Source organism: Crinia signifera, chromosome 3, assembly GCF_055691185.1.
Source record: "Crinia signifera chromosome 3, ASM5569118v1, whole genome shotgun sequence".
Lineage (NCBI taxonomy): Eukaryota > Metazoa > Chordata > Amphibia > Anura > Myobatrachidae > Crinia > Crinia signifera.
In genome coordinates, this window is record NC_139219.1 from 300,612,334 (window position 1) to 300,626,761 (window position 14,428).

Consider the following 14,428-nt stretch of genomic DNA (forward strand, 5'->3'; position numbering starts at 1 on the left):
TCACCTAGTTATCTATATATACGTCTAGTGTCCTTGTGACTCTGAAACTGCCATATGCAGCACAGGGCCGAAACTAGGATTCCTGGCACCCGGGGAAAGGGTCATGTTGGGAGGTATGAACCCTCCCCCCCCCCCCCCCAAAAAAAAAGGTACTTATGTAATATCTGGGCTCCCGTTTTTCTTATGAGACCGCGTCCCCTCGCGGGGCTCGCTACGCTTCGGGCACGGTGGCTCGCTGCGCTCACCACACTATATAAAATCAACTCCATGCGTAGTTGGATAGTAGGGGGATGAAAAAATGGGGTGCATTTAACATGGGAGCCCAGATAATACATAAGTACCAAAAAAAAAAAAAAAACAGAAAAGGAGTTTGTCGTTGGCACTGCAGAAAGGAAGGACAGACCCAGGCTGCCCAGTACAGTGATGCAAGTTTTTACCACATTTATTTTTTTTATAAAAAAATGGACTACATTGAATGTTGAACAATGTTAATTATTATTATTAACAGTTTCTTATATGAGAGGGACAATAGCAGGGACGTGTGGTGAGGTAAATGGCTCGAGTCCCTGGCAAGTACCAGAGCCAGATTTGCACACAATATATGAGCCATGGGGTACATGCCGGTATTATACACATGTGTAGCAGTATATATTCCTGGAGATTCGCTGAGTTTTTGATAAGAGATGTGCAGAAAAGGTAGCCAGGTGAGGCACTGCCTCACCTGCCATAGACTTTTTACTCCAGAGTTTTGACTATAAAATTAATAGCATAATAAAAATAAGAATTTTTTGATATAATGTTTTTTGACATACTTTATAAATTCAAACCACCCCACCGCACGCCACTGGGCAATAGGGGTGTGGCCAAGGGCGTAACTACCATAGGTGCAAGGGTGCAACTGCTATGGGGCCCAGAGCTGAGGGGGGCCCATCTTTACTGTGTAAGTAATATGTTTACATACATTTATCACCATAATTTCCTAAAATATGGGGGCCCTTACAAACTTTTACTATGGGGCCTACGAATATCTAGTTACGCCTCTGGGTGTGGCCACTTTATGTCATACACACTGTAATGCCTTTTACACATGACGCCAGACTGTAATGTCCATTAAACATGACGCCACATACTGTGCTATACTTATCCGCACTTGACCGCAAAACTGTAATGCCCATTACATGTATAATACATCGCATTGCACCTTTCCTCTATCTATACACACACATATAGATATACATACACACACACACACACATATAGATATACATACACACACACACACACACACACACACACACACATATAAACACAGCCCATAGGGCACCTTACCACTGGTGCTGGGTCACTGCAGTGCTGCTAACGGGTCATGGAGCCTCTGGCCGGGCTGCTGCTGCTGTCCCTCGACTCCCTATTGTGTTGTTTAAACACAGCTTCTGGTGGGATGTGGGGGATTGGCTGTACATGCCATGTAGAATGGGGAATGGGTGGGGGAGTGGCATCCTTCTTGGGGGAGAGCGCAGCGTGTTCTCCATGCTGTCGGTGCCGGGGTGGTGAATGGGTAGCTCCTGCTTAGGGGAGAGGGCAGCCTGCTCTTCTTGCTGTCTGCACCGCTGTTCCCTGTCAGTGTGACAGGCGCAATCAGCTGAAGTCGGCAGCAGGACCAATGATATCGCTGGGTGGGTGCCTGCCGTGGCCCTCCCACCCAGTGATTGGTCCTGCTACCGGCTTCCGTTGTTTGCACTGAAAAGGAACAGCAGCGTTGACAGCAAGAAGAGCGGGCTGCCCTCTCCCCTAAGCTGGAGCCACCCACCCCCCGGCAATTAGGCAGCGGGCAGCAAAGAATGCCACAGGTGCCCCCCCAGTCCAATGCCCGGTACCCATGACCCACTAGCCCCCCCTCTAGTTACGGCCCTAGGCAGCAAGTGAAACAACATCTATTAGCTTTCAAAGCATTTGCTTCAAGCAGGCTCACTAGTATATATATATATATATATATATATATATATACTAGGTGATTCATCGCGCCCTACGGGCGCTCTTCACACCGTCGTAAGGGGCTGCGCCCCCTTAATTTGTGAACGTTTGTATATGAGAAATATGGTTAGAATTGTATGAAAGATGCCCTGTATTGCAACTTAGGTGTCCGCGAATCGCGGGAGGGAGGTTGCTGCGAATTGCAGGAGGGGGGGTCGTGGGGGGTGCCGCGAATTGCAGGAGGGGGGGTTGTGGGGGGGTGGATGCTGCGAATCGCGGGAGGGGAGGGATTGCAGAGAATCGCGGGAGGGGGGTCGCGGGGTGGGGTTGCCGCAAATCGCGGGAGGGGGGTTGCGGGGGCGGGGGTTGCGGCGAATCATGGTAGGGGGGTCGCGGGGGGTGTGCCGTGAATCACGGGAGGGGGGGTCACGGGGTGGGGTGCCGAGAATCGCGGGGGGGTGTGTGTGTGCCGTGAATCGCGGGAGTGGGGGTTGCGGGGGGGGGGTGGGGGGGGGTGTGACGCGAATCGCCACAAGAAAAAATCAACACAGAAAGGTCAACACATGTAAATGTTGACATAAGTGTGGCACTTCATTGGTGTCCATGTCGACACATGAGAATGAATATGAAAACATTCAAAAATGAAAAAAAAAAAACTTCAAAAACTCACGTCAACCTTTTTCATTGTCGACCATAGCCATGTCAGTGTTTTCCATGTGCAATTTAATTCTGGAGCTGCCGCGAATCGCGGGGGGGCTGCCGCAAATTGCGGGAGGGGGGGTCGCGGGGGTGGGTGCCGCGAATCGCGGGAGGGGGGGTTACGGGGCGGGGGTTGCGGCGAATCATGGGAGGGGGGGTCGCGGGGGTGTGCCGTGAATCACGGGAGGGGGGGTCACGGGGTGGGGTGCCGAGAATCGCGGGGGAGGTGTGTGTGCCGTGAATCGCGGGAGTGGGGGTTGTGGGGGGGGGGGGGTGGGGGGGTGTGACGCAAATCGCCACAAGAAAAAAATCAACACAGAAAGGTCAACACATGTAAATGTTGACATAAGTGTGCACTTCATTGGTGTCCATGTCGACACATGAGAATGAATATGAAAATATTCAAAAAATGACAAAAAAACTTCAAAAACTCATGTCAACCTTTTTCATTGTCGACCATAGCCATGTCAGTGTTTTCCATGTGCAATTTAATTCTGGAGCTGCCGCGAATCACGGGGGGGTGCCGCGAATTGTGGGAGGGGGGGTCGCGGGGGTGGGTGCCGCGAATCGCGGGAGGGCGGGGTTCACAGGGGTTCCGGTGGGGGGTTGCCGCGAATTGAGGGAGGTGGGGGGTCACGGGGGGTGCCGCGAATCGCGGGAGGGGGGGTTGCGGGGGGGTGTGACGCGAATCGCCACAAGAAAAAATCAACACAGAAAGGTCAACACATGTAAATGTTGACATAAGTGTGCCACTTTATTGGTGTCCATGTCGACACATGACAATGAATATGAAAAAATTAAAAAAATTAAAAATAAATCTTCAAAAACTCATGTCAACCTTTTTCATTGTCGACCATAGCCATGTCAGTGTTTTGCATGTGCCATTTAATCCTGGGGCTGCTGCGAATTGCGGGGGGGGTGCCGCGAATCGCGGGAGGGGGGTCGCAGGGGGGGTGCCGCCAATCGTGCAAGGGGGGGTCGCGGGGGGGTTCTTTTTGCCGCGAATCGTGGGAGGGAGGTCGCGGGGGGGGGGTGTTTTTTCCGCGAATCGGGGGGGGGGTCACGGGGGAGGGTTTGCCGCGATTCGCGGGAGGGGGGGGTCGCGGGGTGGTGGTTATGCCGCGAATTGCGGGAGGGGTCGTGGGGGGGTTCTTTTTGCAGCGAATCGCGGGAGGGGGGGTCGCGGGGGTGTTTTTGCTGCGAATCGCGGTAGGGGGGGGTCGCGGGGGAGCGGGTGTTTTTGCCGCGAATCGCGGGAGGGGGGGGGCGCGCGGGGGGGGGGAGGTTTTGCCACAAATCGCGGGAGGGGGGCGCTCACCTGGTGGCTATGGAGTAGCAGTGCTGGGCAACATGGGAAGGCAGTGGGTGTCTGGCACTGTCTGTGGGCTCACTGGGCTGGTTCTCTGTCACATACCTCCCAACATGACCCTCTCCAGGAGGGACACAATGCTCTGTTTCTAGACTTCCCCTTAATGTATGATTGCCATCACCTGTTTTAAACAGGTTAATTTCTCAGAAAGGTGTTCAGCACAGATGAAGGCAATCACACATTAAGAGGAAAGTCCAGGAACAGAGCGTTATAGACACAGACACCCACTTTGAATGACAGATGTAGCCAAATATATAGGAGATATATATATGTCTAGTGTCTGATTGTGTGTCTCCGAAACACTGCCATCTGTTGGCAGCGAGTGAAACTACATCTCTTTCAGACTCTGATCACCTTGAAAAAGCTGCAAAGCGAAACGCGTTGGTGGAATAGAGCCAGGACACCCATCATTTGGACATCCAATCTGTTTACATCCTATGTGACCGGACCAGCTTCCAGAACCATCCCAGGAGCCACAATTATCGGGATAACACAATACAAGCACACCAGGTAGAGCACCACAAACAACAGGCGCTCCCTGGGTTGGAGATAGGCATTCTCTCCTCATTAAAGCCCCCTCTGCAATATTGGCCTCTACAAATGGGACATTAGGAACGGACACAAAGGATACTACATGCTCTAATTTTTACTTTTGTTGTACCATTCATTTTTATGGATTATCCAATGATTGAATATAATAATTCTTAACACAAGTATTTTAATAAATTTGTTTATTATTCTTTACACCTGTTGCATGTTCTTAGATAAAGCGCGGTTTCACCCTCTTTTTTTTTTCGCATTCTTACCTTCAGCTGGCACACTTTTACATGGCAGCCCCACATCAATTCCTTTAAAGAAAGGCAGGGAGGTAGGGAGAGATGCGATGCGCATGGCCATTCGCGCAATTCTGTGCCACCGGAAGCAGTTCGTGTCCTTGGAAAAAGGCGACAGCCTCCTCCTCCCTCTGAGGCAGCGTGAACATGGTCACAGAAGCAGCCATCTCACTAATCACAATAAAATACTGAATAATCTCCAAAAATCACCACCAGCTCTGAGGTACGCTTCTTTTCACGACAGAATATCACCTCAGAGTGATTTCTGAGAGGATCTGACAGGGGCGGGAATGACAGGGAGCGTGAACGGGAAAATTGCATTGCATGCTACTATAATGTGATGCGATGCGATTTCACTACGTTTCCGTACGTAAGAATTCCGGGCGCCCTGCTAGGAAACAAGTACCTTATTGTTCGCTCTGTCTCACTCTCAGGCACTGCCTCTTGCTCTCATCTGACAACCCCTCTCATTCTCTTAATCTTTCTCCCCACCTCTGACTTCCCCTACCTATCATTCTCCCCCTCAACCCCCCTTGTCTCATCTCTCTAATTTCTCTCACTCTCCTCTTTTATTTCTCTCCTCTTTCCTCATTCACCTGCTTTCACTCAACCTTCTCTTACTCCCCCCCCTCCATGGCTCTGCCCCTATTCTCTTTCTCCTGTCCATCTCTTTCCCCATCTATCTTTCTTCCCTTTCCCCCCCTGTGTTTCCTCCCTTTCCGCCTTTCTCTCCCGCATTCTGTCACTCTACCTAGCACTGTCTCTCCTAGAATCTCTCCCTCTCCCATTTTCTCACTTACCACCTCACTGTGGGCCTTATTTTGGTTCATTCTTTCTGTCAAAATCCTTCTTAGATGGACAAAACCATGTGCATTGCAGGGGGGGCAGATGTAACATGTGCAGAGAGAATTAGATTTGGATAAATAATTTTGTTTCTGTGCAGGGTAAATACTGACTGCTTTATTTTTACACTGCAATATAGATCTCACTTTGAAGTAAAACCCCACCCAAATCTGATTCTCTCTGCACATGTTACATCTGCCCCACCTGCAGTGCACATGGTTTTGTCCATCTAAGAAGGATTTTGTCAGAAAGAATGAACCAAAATAAGGCCCTGTATACCTACAGGACTTTCTAGTAACCTCCACAGTCCACTAAGGTCACGACTGGATCCACAAAACCAACGTGCTTTACAGCCGCATTTTTAACCCCCCCCTCCCCCCAAGGAATGATTCAACTAGATAAAGTTTTATGCAAGGATGCATACAAAGCGTGGGTATTCACTGTTAAGAAGCCCCAGAGATCCCCTTCGGTCTCCTGCTTCATTACTTTCTGGGGCAACCCTCAGTTCTCTCCGGGAATTGACAATAACCAGTTCTTGATATGGAAGGAAAAGGGTCTGTCTGCCATCAGAGATGTATATGACCCGGGTGGCCATCTTCTAACCTTATAAACAAGTATATATATATATATATATATAGAGAGAGCGCAAGAGACACTGAAAAATATCACTGTATAAAAATACTATTTTATTTAAGCTTCCTTAAACACAGATATTATATTTAATAAAAAAATACATTGTACATTAAACCCACAGATAATTTAATAAACATAAAAATATATAAAAAATGACTGTGTCCCTTTGCCAATTTCTGCCAATATTTATTTTCCAGAGAAAACTGATAATGTGGATTTCAATAGCCAGGTTAATGGTGTTATTTCAGATGATCATATCCACAGAGTTCAAATGTTTTCAATTGATATTGTTTAAATAGCAAGTCCAGATATAACCAGATGTTTTGAGGGTCAATTGGACCGTAATTCTGGCATACACATAGATATCAGTAGTCAGTATTATGGTTGAAATATGGAGGCACCTGTATTATTCTCACTTTTAGCCTTTGGTTTATACACTGTCAATACAGGTAGTGTGGAGACAGGCAAACACGCACTTTCACAGTTACCTTCCTGGATTTATATGCCGTATAGTTCCTCAACCTGACCACAGCATGGAGACCTGCTCGCTGTGTCAGGGAGCCGACCGCCGAATGACGGACGCTGCAGGGAAATGGATGTTGCGGCAGTTAGAGGGTATAGCTACCTCAGTTTCCAGCAGGTGATTGGCAGCTTGTGCCGTGCTCCGCTTTGTAGCATATGTGTGTCTTGCAGTCTTTGCAGTCTCTGTCACTTTAAAGAGGGTTCCTTTGGCGCAGTGAGATACAGGCAGGCAAGGACAAGGGCATCACAGGCAGGGAGAGCTCTTGACTAGTTTCTCCGTCGTACTAATCTGACGGTTTCCTCAGAAGATCTTCTGAGGAAACCGTCAGATTAGTACGACGGAGAAACTAGTCAAGAGCTCTCCCTGCCTGTGATGCCCTTGTCCTTGCCTGCCTGTATCTCACTGCGCCAAAGGAACCCTCTTTAAAGTGACAGAGACTGCAAAGACTGCAAGACACACATATGCTACAAAGCGGAGCACGGCACAAGCTGCCAATCACCTGCTGGAAACTGAGGTAGCTATACCCTCTAACTGCCGCAACATCCATTTCCCTGCAGCGTCCGTCATTCGGCGGTCGGCTCCCTGACACAGCGAGCAGGTCTCCATGCTGTGGTCAGGTTGAGGAACTATACGGCATATAAATCCAGGAAGGTAACTGTGAAAGTGCGTGTTTGCCTGTCTCCACACTACCTGTATTGACAGTGTATAAACCAAAGGCTAAAAGTGAGAATAATACAGGTGCCTCCATATTTCAACCATAATACTGACTACTGATATCTATGTGTATGCCAGAATTACGGTCCAATTGACCCTCAAAACATCTGGTTATATCTGGACTTGCTATTTAAACAATATCAATTGAAAACATTTGAACTCTGTGGATATGATCATCTGAAATAACACCATTAACCTGGCTATTGAAATCCACATTATCAGTTTTCTCTGGAAAATAAATATTGGCAGAAATTGGCAAAGGGACACAGTCATTTTTTATATATTTTTATGTTTATTAAATTATCTGTGGGTTTAATGTACAATGTATTTTTTTATTAAATATAATATCTGTGTTTAAGGAAGCTTAAATAAAATAGTATTTTTATACAGTGATATTTTTCAGTGTCTCTTGCGCTCTCTCTATATATATATATATATATATACTTGTTTATTTGGTTTAACTTTATTAAGGATTACAGAGAGCCTTAATTGAGAGCAGCAAGTCACACTTCTTGACAAACTACACCAGTTGATTGCTAAATTCAAACTAGCTGTGCGCCCGATCATTTGGCCTCTTTTTCTACCCCCCTCAAGTTTGTTCCTGGTACCGTGTGTCTAAACTTATCACACGTGCCCCAGAGACTTCTGGGGAGGGTGATTAGAGGACCAGAGTTTTGTTGTGATCTTCTAACCTTTGCGGACCTGAAAGCAAAATATGAGTTAACACACACACACCCAATTCTATGTTTCTGCAAATTAGACACCCAATCCAATCTCTGCCGACTGCAATGTCTGCTGATGCGGACACAGAACCAATTGCTACTCTCATGTCCATGACACGTACTGGCACTTATAGGTTACATTATTACTATACAGCGGTACATGTTACCATTCATGACAAAAAGTGGGCCAGGTCAATGACGATTTGGGCCGTTGATATACCACCCCTCCAGGAGGGGAATGCTGTCTTGAAATACAGCCAACAGACGTTGAAATATCTGCATTCTGCTTCCCTTCAGGAGGTAGACTTGAGGGCCTTTGTGGCGCCTATTCAAAGGGCACACCTGATTCAAGCAGAGCCTGATACTTGTGATAAGTGTGGCCAACACAGAGCCACTTTTTTGATAACTTTTGACCATGTGGCAAGATAGCGACATTGTGGAACAAACTCATTGATTTTTATTAATAAGATTTTCCGGCTTAAGGTAGCCAAGAAGCCCACTTTGTGTTTGCTCTCCCTTTTTAGTGATTGGGATTTAGATGGTCGCAAAAAAAACCCTTTTGCCTATATTGACTGTTATTTTGGGGGTGGCAAAAAAATTGATCCTAACGCATTGGATTAAACGCATGGCCCCGTCTATTCTAGAATCCAAAAATATGCTACTCAAAATACTGTATATGGAAAGACAGGTCACATTACCTGACATTGAAACAGGGGTTTATACATTGAAACCTTGCCCACTGATACCCAAACACAGATATTACGTCTGTACGAAAAAAAAAACTGGTACCTGATAAGACAATTACACAATACATGAAAATATGCCTAGCTTAATTCCTGAGGATGTTGCCTTGCTGTCCACAAACCTGGTGCAACTATACCACCATGCAATGTTATGTTTATCGCATATAACTTGCTCTGATATTATTATTAGCGTGATGTCACCCCCTATCCCTCGTCTCTTCCCTCCATCCTCCTCCTGCCTGTCTGTCTGCCTGACCCCCTAGTTATAGTGTTTTCTTCACTATTTGTTATTTGCATAAAATAATAATTTATCTTTGAATGGCAATGTCTATGTAGACTCTATTTGACTTACAGGTCGGGTCTCCATTATGCGCGTATTCCAAAAACTGAAATATTACGAAAACCGTGGTTTTTCAGAATATTTCGGTGAGTTTTTGGGGGTAGGGGTTTCCCCACCCCTTTTTTCCATACTTACCTCGTCCCCCAATGTCCACGGTGGCCTCCGGGGTCCTCTTCAGCAGCATCTCCAGTCCCAGGGGTGCATTGTGCGAGTGCGCGGTCGCGCCGGTGATGTCGCAATGCACACCTGGGACCGGAGATGCCGCTGAAGAGGATCCGGACTTGGGGCACCATGGACGTCGAGGCACCACCAGGGGACCCGGTAAGTATGGAAAAAAAAAATATTCCAAAAACCGAAAAAAAATCCCTTATCCAAAATGCTTGTGGCCCGAGCATTTCGGGTAAGGGATACTCAACCTGTATTTGTACTATGTGACAACAGTGATTGCGCACAAATCATACATGCACTTGATCTGTTACACTTTTATGAGACCTTTATACTAATGTATGAGTGTGCAAGCACTCTATTTGATATTCTGTTTGTCTCCTTGAACTGTATCACTGTGAATCACTTAATAAAATAAAATGTGTTTGGGGGGGAAAAAATCATTTATAAGCTAGTACTGCATTTAATTTTCAACAGGTAAATAAACCATTTGGGACCTCAATGTCTTACCATAAGGTTACATTTACCTCCTTCACCTATATTGAGGATGGGTAATGTCATAGGATCACGTGATCCCTTTATTTGTGTTGAAGACTGTTATTTATTTTATTTATTTACAGTTTCTTATATAGCGCAGCAGATTCCGTTGCGCTTTACAATAGGACTGCCAATCCTACAATAGGACATAAATTATTCCAGTGTAATACAAATAACAAAGGTATGAATTTAAATAAGAACCCCTTTAGGTCAAAAAGGCATAATTCGTTTTAATGGATGTTCCCACTCATAATATTTAGTGTTGTTAAATTGTATTTAACTTTATAGAAAAAAGTTGATTATAGTGGATGACCCTTGTCAACACAATACATCAATATGGGCTATATAGATTCACGTACCCTTACCCCTTCAGATGAGTTTTTATTGTTGTGACAATTTGTTTTTCAGTTCAGTTCTCTATGCACCCGTTTATTCTGTTCTTTTGAACACAAGATACCCCTGATGAAGTATTGTATAAGACGAAACACATTGGGTCTATGAATTCAAGTTCACGCGGCAATATTAAGAAAAGCAATCTGAAAGGGTTTTTATATCCACCTTTTCATACAGCAAATCAATGTTATGGAAAATTGTTGATACTTTGTATTTTTAGAATGAACTGTTAGGTTGTTTTTTTTTTATGTAATTTTTATTGAATGTCACATATCCAAACATACAATAAACATTTCAAGCATTAGTTATGAGATTTTTTTATTTTTTTTGGGATGAGGGTACAAAATAAGATAAGGGTGCGGGTTGGGTGGGGGGGGGGGGGTAGGCACAGTAATAATACAATACAATATTAATACAATACAATAGAATGGTCATATTCAGAACATACATACAATATCTGTATCCTACATTACTAGATTCGATTTATATTCCATCCAAGTTAGCCATAACTTAGTTGTGGGATATGATGGCGATGAGCTATAAGATATGCCAGCTGTTTCGAATTCGAAGTGAGATTGTACTGCTTCTTCTATCTCTTTAAGACTAGGTATGTTAGTTGTCCTCCAGTTGCGAGCCAGAAGTCGTTTAGTTGAGGACAGTATATGACCAATTACATATTTATCTGAGGATGAGGCGATGTCTGGAAGAATATGAAACGGTGCAATTTTCGATTGCGGGGCGATAACACTATGTAATATGGTGGAGACAAGTCGGAATACTCGCCTCCATATATCTGTCAATAGAGGGCAAGACCAAAATATGTGATATATTGATCCCACTCCGCCGCAGTTACGCCAACAGAAGCTAGGGTTCGAGGCGCTTATTTTATGAAGGAGGGCGGGAGTCATATACAGCCTATGTAGGAGTTTAAAATATTGTTCAACATGGGATTTAAACAATTTAAAACCCATCTGAAACACGGATTGCCATTCCTCCTCTGATAGAGTCACGCCCATATCATTTTCCCATTTAACTTGAGAGGGGAGTTTTGAAAAATATTGAGGTGTGACTAAGGATGCGTACCACCTAGATATTGCGCCTTTACTATTTGTCTTTTGGATTAAAGCCCATATCGCATTGGGTATTGGCTTTAGGGCCTGAAGAGGTGGGGACACAGTTTGCAACCAGTGTCTCACTTGTAAGTATTTGTAGAACTCTTTCCAAGGTATAGAGTATTTTTCTTGGATTTGGGTGAAGGAAAGTAATGTTCCTGAGTCTATTATGTCCTTCAACGAGATAATGTTACTAGATGTCCACAAGTCGAGGGACAGATTCGGGATCAGGCGTGCTAATCCTCTTAATGACAGTTCTGATGTGGGTTGTGGCCCTCCTAGCATACGGAACCTCAAAGTATTCCATGTTTTGCATATCGTTTGGGCCACTGTGGAGGTTTGGGTGAATTGTTTTACAACTGAGGGAGGTAACCATAATAGGTCCATGAGGGGGAACTGAGACACTAGGCCCCTTTCCACTATAACCCAGGGTTTGGGTTTATCGGTTATCATCCATGCCCCTATAGAGGAGGGTATAGAGGCCATTTGGTACGCTTGGAGATCTGAATACGCCAGACCTCCATGGGATTTGGGTTGAACCATTATTTTCCGTGCTAGCCTTGGTTTTTTGCCTTTCCATATGTATGATAAAAATAATTTATTACATTTTGTGAGTAGGGAGTCGGGTAGTAATATGGGTATTGTTCTAAATAAATATTGCAGTTTTGGGAGCAAAACCATTTTTAGAGCAGCTATTCGGCCCATCCAGGATATGTGTTGCATCATCCATTCCTGTGTTAGAATGAACTGTTAGGTTGTTTTTAAATAATTGTGTATTATGAACCAGAAAGCATACAAGTGTATCTATTTATGCCATAGTAGCAGAACAGCACCTTCCCAAAACTCCTTACTAGCACCATTTCCATTTCTCTGTCCCACTAACAGGGGCAATTTGGGAGGAGCAGCGAAAACCAGTTCACTGGTTTAGGGGTGCACCAACAGGTTCCTCCACTGTTTCATATATAAATATGTATATTGTCAGCATTCCCCCACATGAACGTAATGTGGAGGATCCAGACCAGGTTTTGGGAGCAGTAGCTGATTCCCAGGTGTGCAATCAGCAGCACCTGGGATTTCCTGATATAAGGGTTTCCAGGGCAGAGTCACCTTGCTCTTGCTGGTGGAATCGCTGCCCAAGTGATAAGCCGGGGGGTGTTCTATTGTAGGGACCATTGAAGCCTTTCAAGAGTCTGTTATGCTGAGAGTGGCTGTACGCTACTGTCTGTAATGCTGACTGCATATGAATTTAACCTGCTATGCTGTGAAAAATAAACAACGAAGTCTTCATCTGAGTCCCCGTGTTAGTGATCTTGTCACTAATATATGTATGTTTGTGTGTGGAAATGAATGTACAGTTCGCAAATAACACAGAGTAGATTAAATTAAGTTAATTGTATAATGAATGCAATGGAATGCAGATCTGACTTATGAACGTTAAAGCATTGCTGCCTGTACAACTATTTTAAATGTTCACATAGAATTAGATCAAAGAGAAATGTGTTTGTACATCAAATAAAGATAATAATAAAAAAGAACATTCTAGAAATATCATGTACAGTACAGTGCAATCTATTACCAGTGTGTATGTTTATACCATGCCACAGCATTGCCCTCAGCACCCGCCAGGCTGGGAGTCTGAGGCCAGCCCCGTGAGAATTGTCCACCTTTCTAGAGGCTTGGGAGCACCACCCAAATTTTGGGAGCCTCCCGCTAATCTGAGAAAGTAGGCAATTATGGCTAAGATAGAGGAAGAACCCATTCATTCAGATACTGCCAGCATACCTGTGAACTCCTCACGCTGGACACGCAATGCTCAGTAGACACAAGCCCAGCTTTTACTACTGCACTTGCTATATAATAAAAAAGGATAAACATGCTGCATTTGCACATTATTTTCTATAAATATTTAAGTGCTGGACTTAAAAAAATAAAAGGTCCGCCATAAAAAGGTGAGAAAGCAGTTTTAGATAGCAGGCCAGGTATTGTTCCAGGCATTTTGTAGACGAGTGCCCCTCTAAACATGGAAGAACTGTTTGCTTCCTAGAGCTCTCCGAAGAAGAATCTGGATGGATGGATGAATGAACAATGCTGGTAGATCTGAGACCAGCTTACAAGGAGCATCTCCTCCTTGGCCCTTATTCTGGTTCACTCGCAAAGGCAAATTCCTTCTCAACTGGACAAAACCATGTGCAATGCAGGTGGGGCAGATGTAACTTGTGCAGAGAGAGTTAGATTTGGGTTATCTTGTTTTTGTGCAGGGAATATACTGATTTATTTTTACACTGCCATATAGATCTCACTTTGAAGTAAAGCTCCACCCAAATATAACTCTCTCTGCACATGTTACATCTTCCCCACCTGCAGTGCACATGGTTTTGTCCATTTGAAAAGGAATTTGCCTTTGCGAGTGAACCAGAATAAGGGCCCTGATGTAGCAGAACATACAGTGAGACTCTTTGTTTTGACAAGCTGCCAAAATGGAGTTATTTGCATTTGTAGCCCTTACCCTCCAGCATATATTGTGCAGGAAATGTTTTACTCAATATCAGACGAACTGTGGCACATTCCAAATATTAACATATATATAAAAAAAATAAAAATAAAAGACGTGTTAATGGATTCATGGGAGACCTCACTCATTCACACCACAACGCATGCTTCAAAAACAAAACTCTTCTCAAAAACATACAGCAGTTCCCTTGAGCGGGTTACGGTCTCTAGGTTGATATTTGGAAGGTTGACATACATTAGGTCGACAGTGCTTATGTCGACACATTAAATAAGTTGACATGGCAAAGGTCGACAGGGTCAGAAGTGGACACAAACAT

At 44.8% G+C, this 14,428-nt stretch overlaps 1 long non-coding RNA gene across 1 annotated transcript in view; it reads left to right on the forward strand.

Moving 5' to 3' along the window:
- Nucleotides 1–5,090, forward strand: part of LOC146064715 (uncharacterized) — an 8,644-nt gene extending 3,554 nt beyond the window's left edge. The window contains exons 2-3 of the long non-coding RNA XR_014471844.1: nt 4,386–4,552; nt 4,855–5,090. This is a non-coding gene — a long non-coding RNA (uncharacterized LOC146064715). The remainder of the gene's footprint in view (nt 1–4,385; nt 4,553–4,854) is intronic.
- The last annotated feature ends 9,338 nt before the right edge of the window (nt 5,091–14,428 follow it).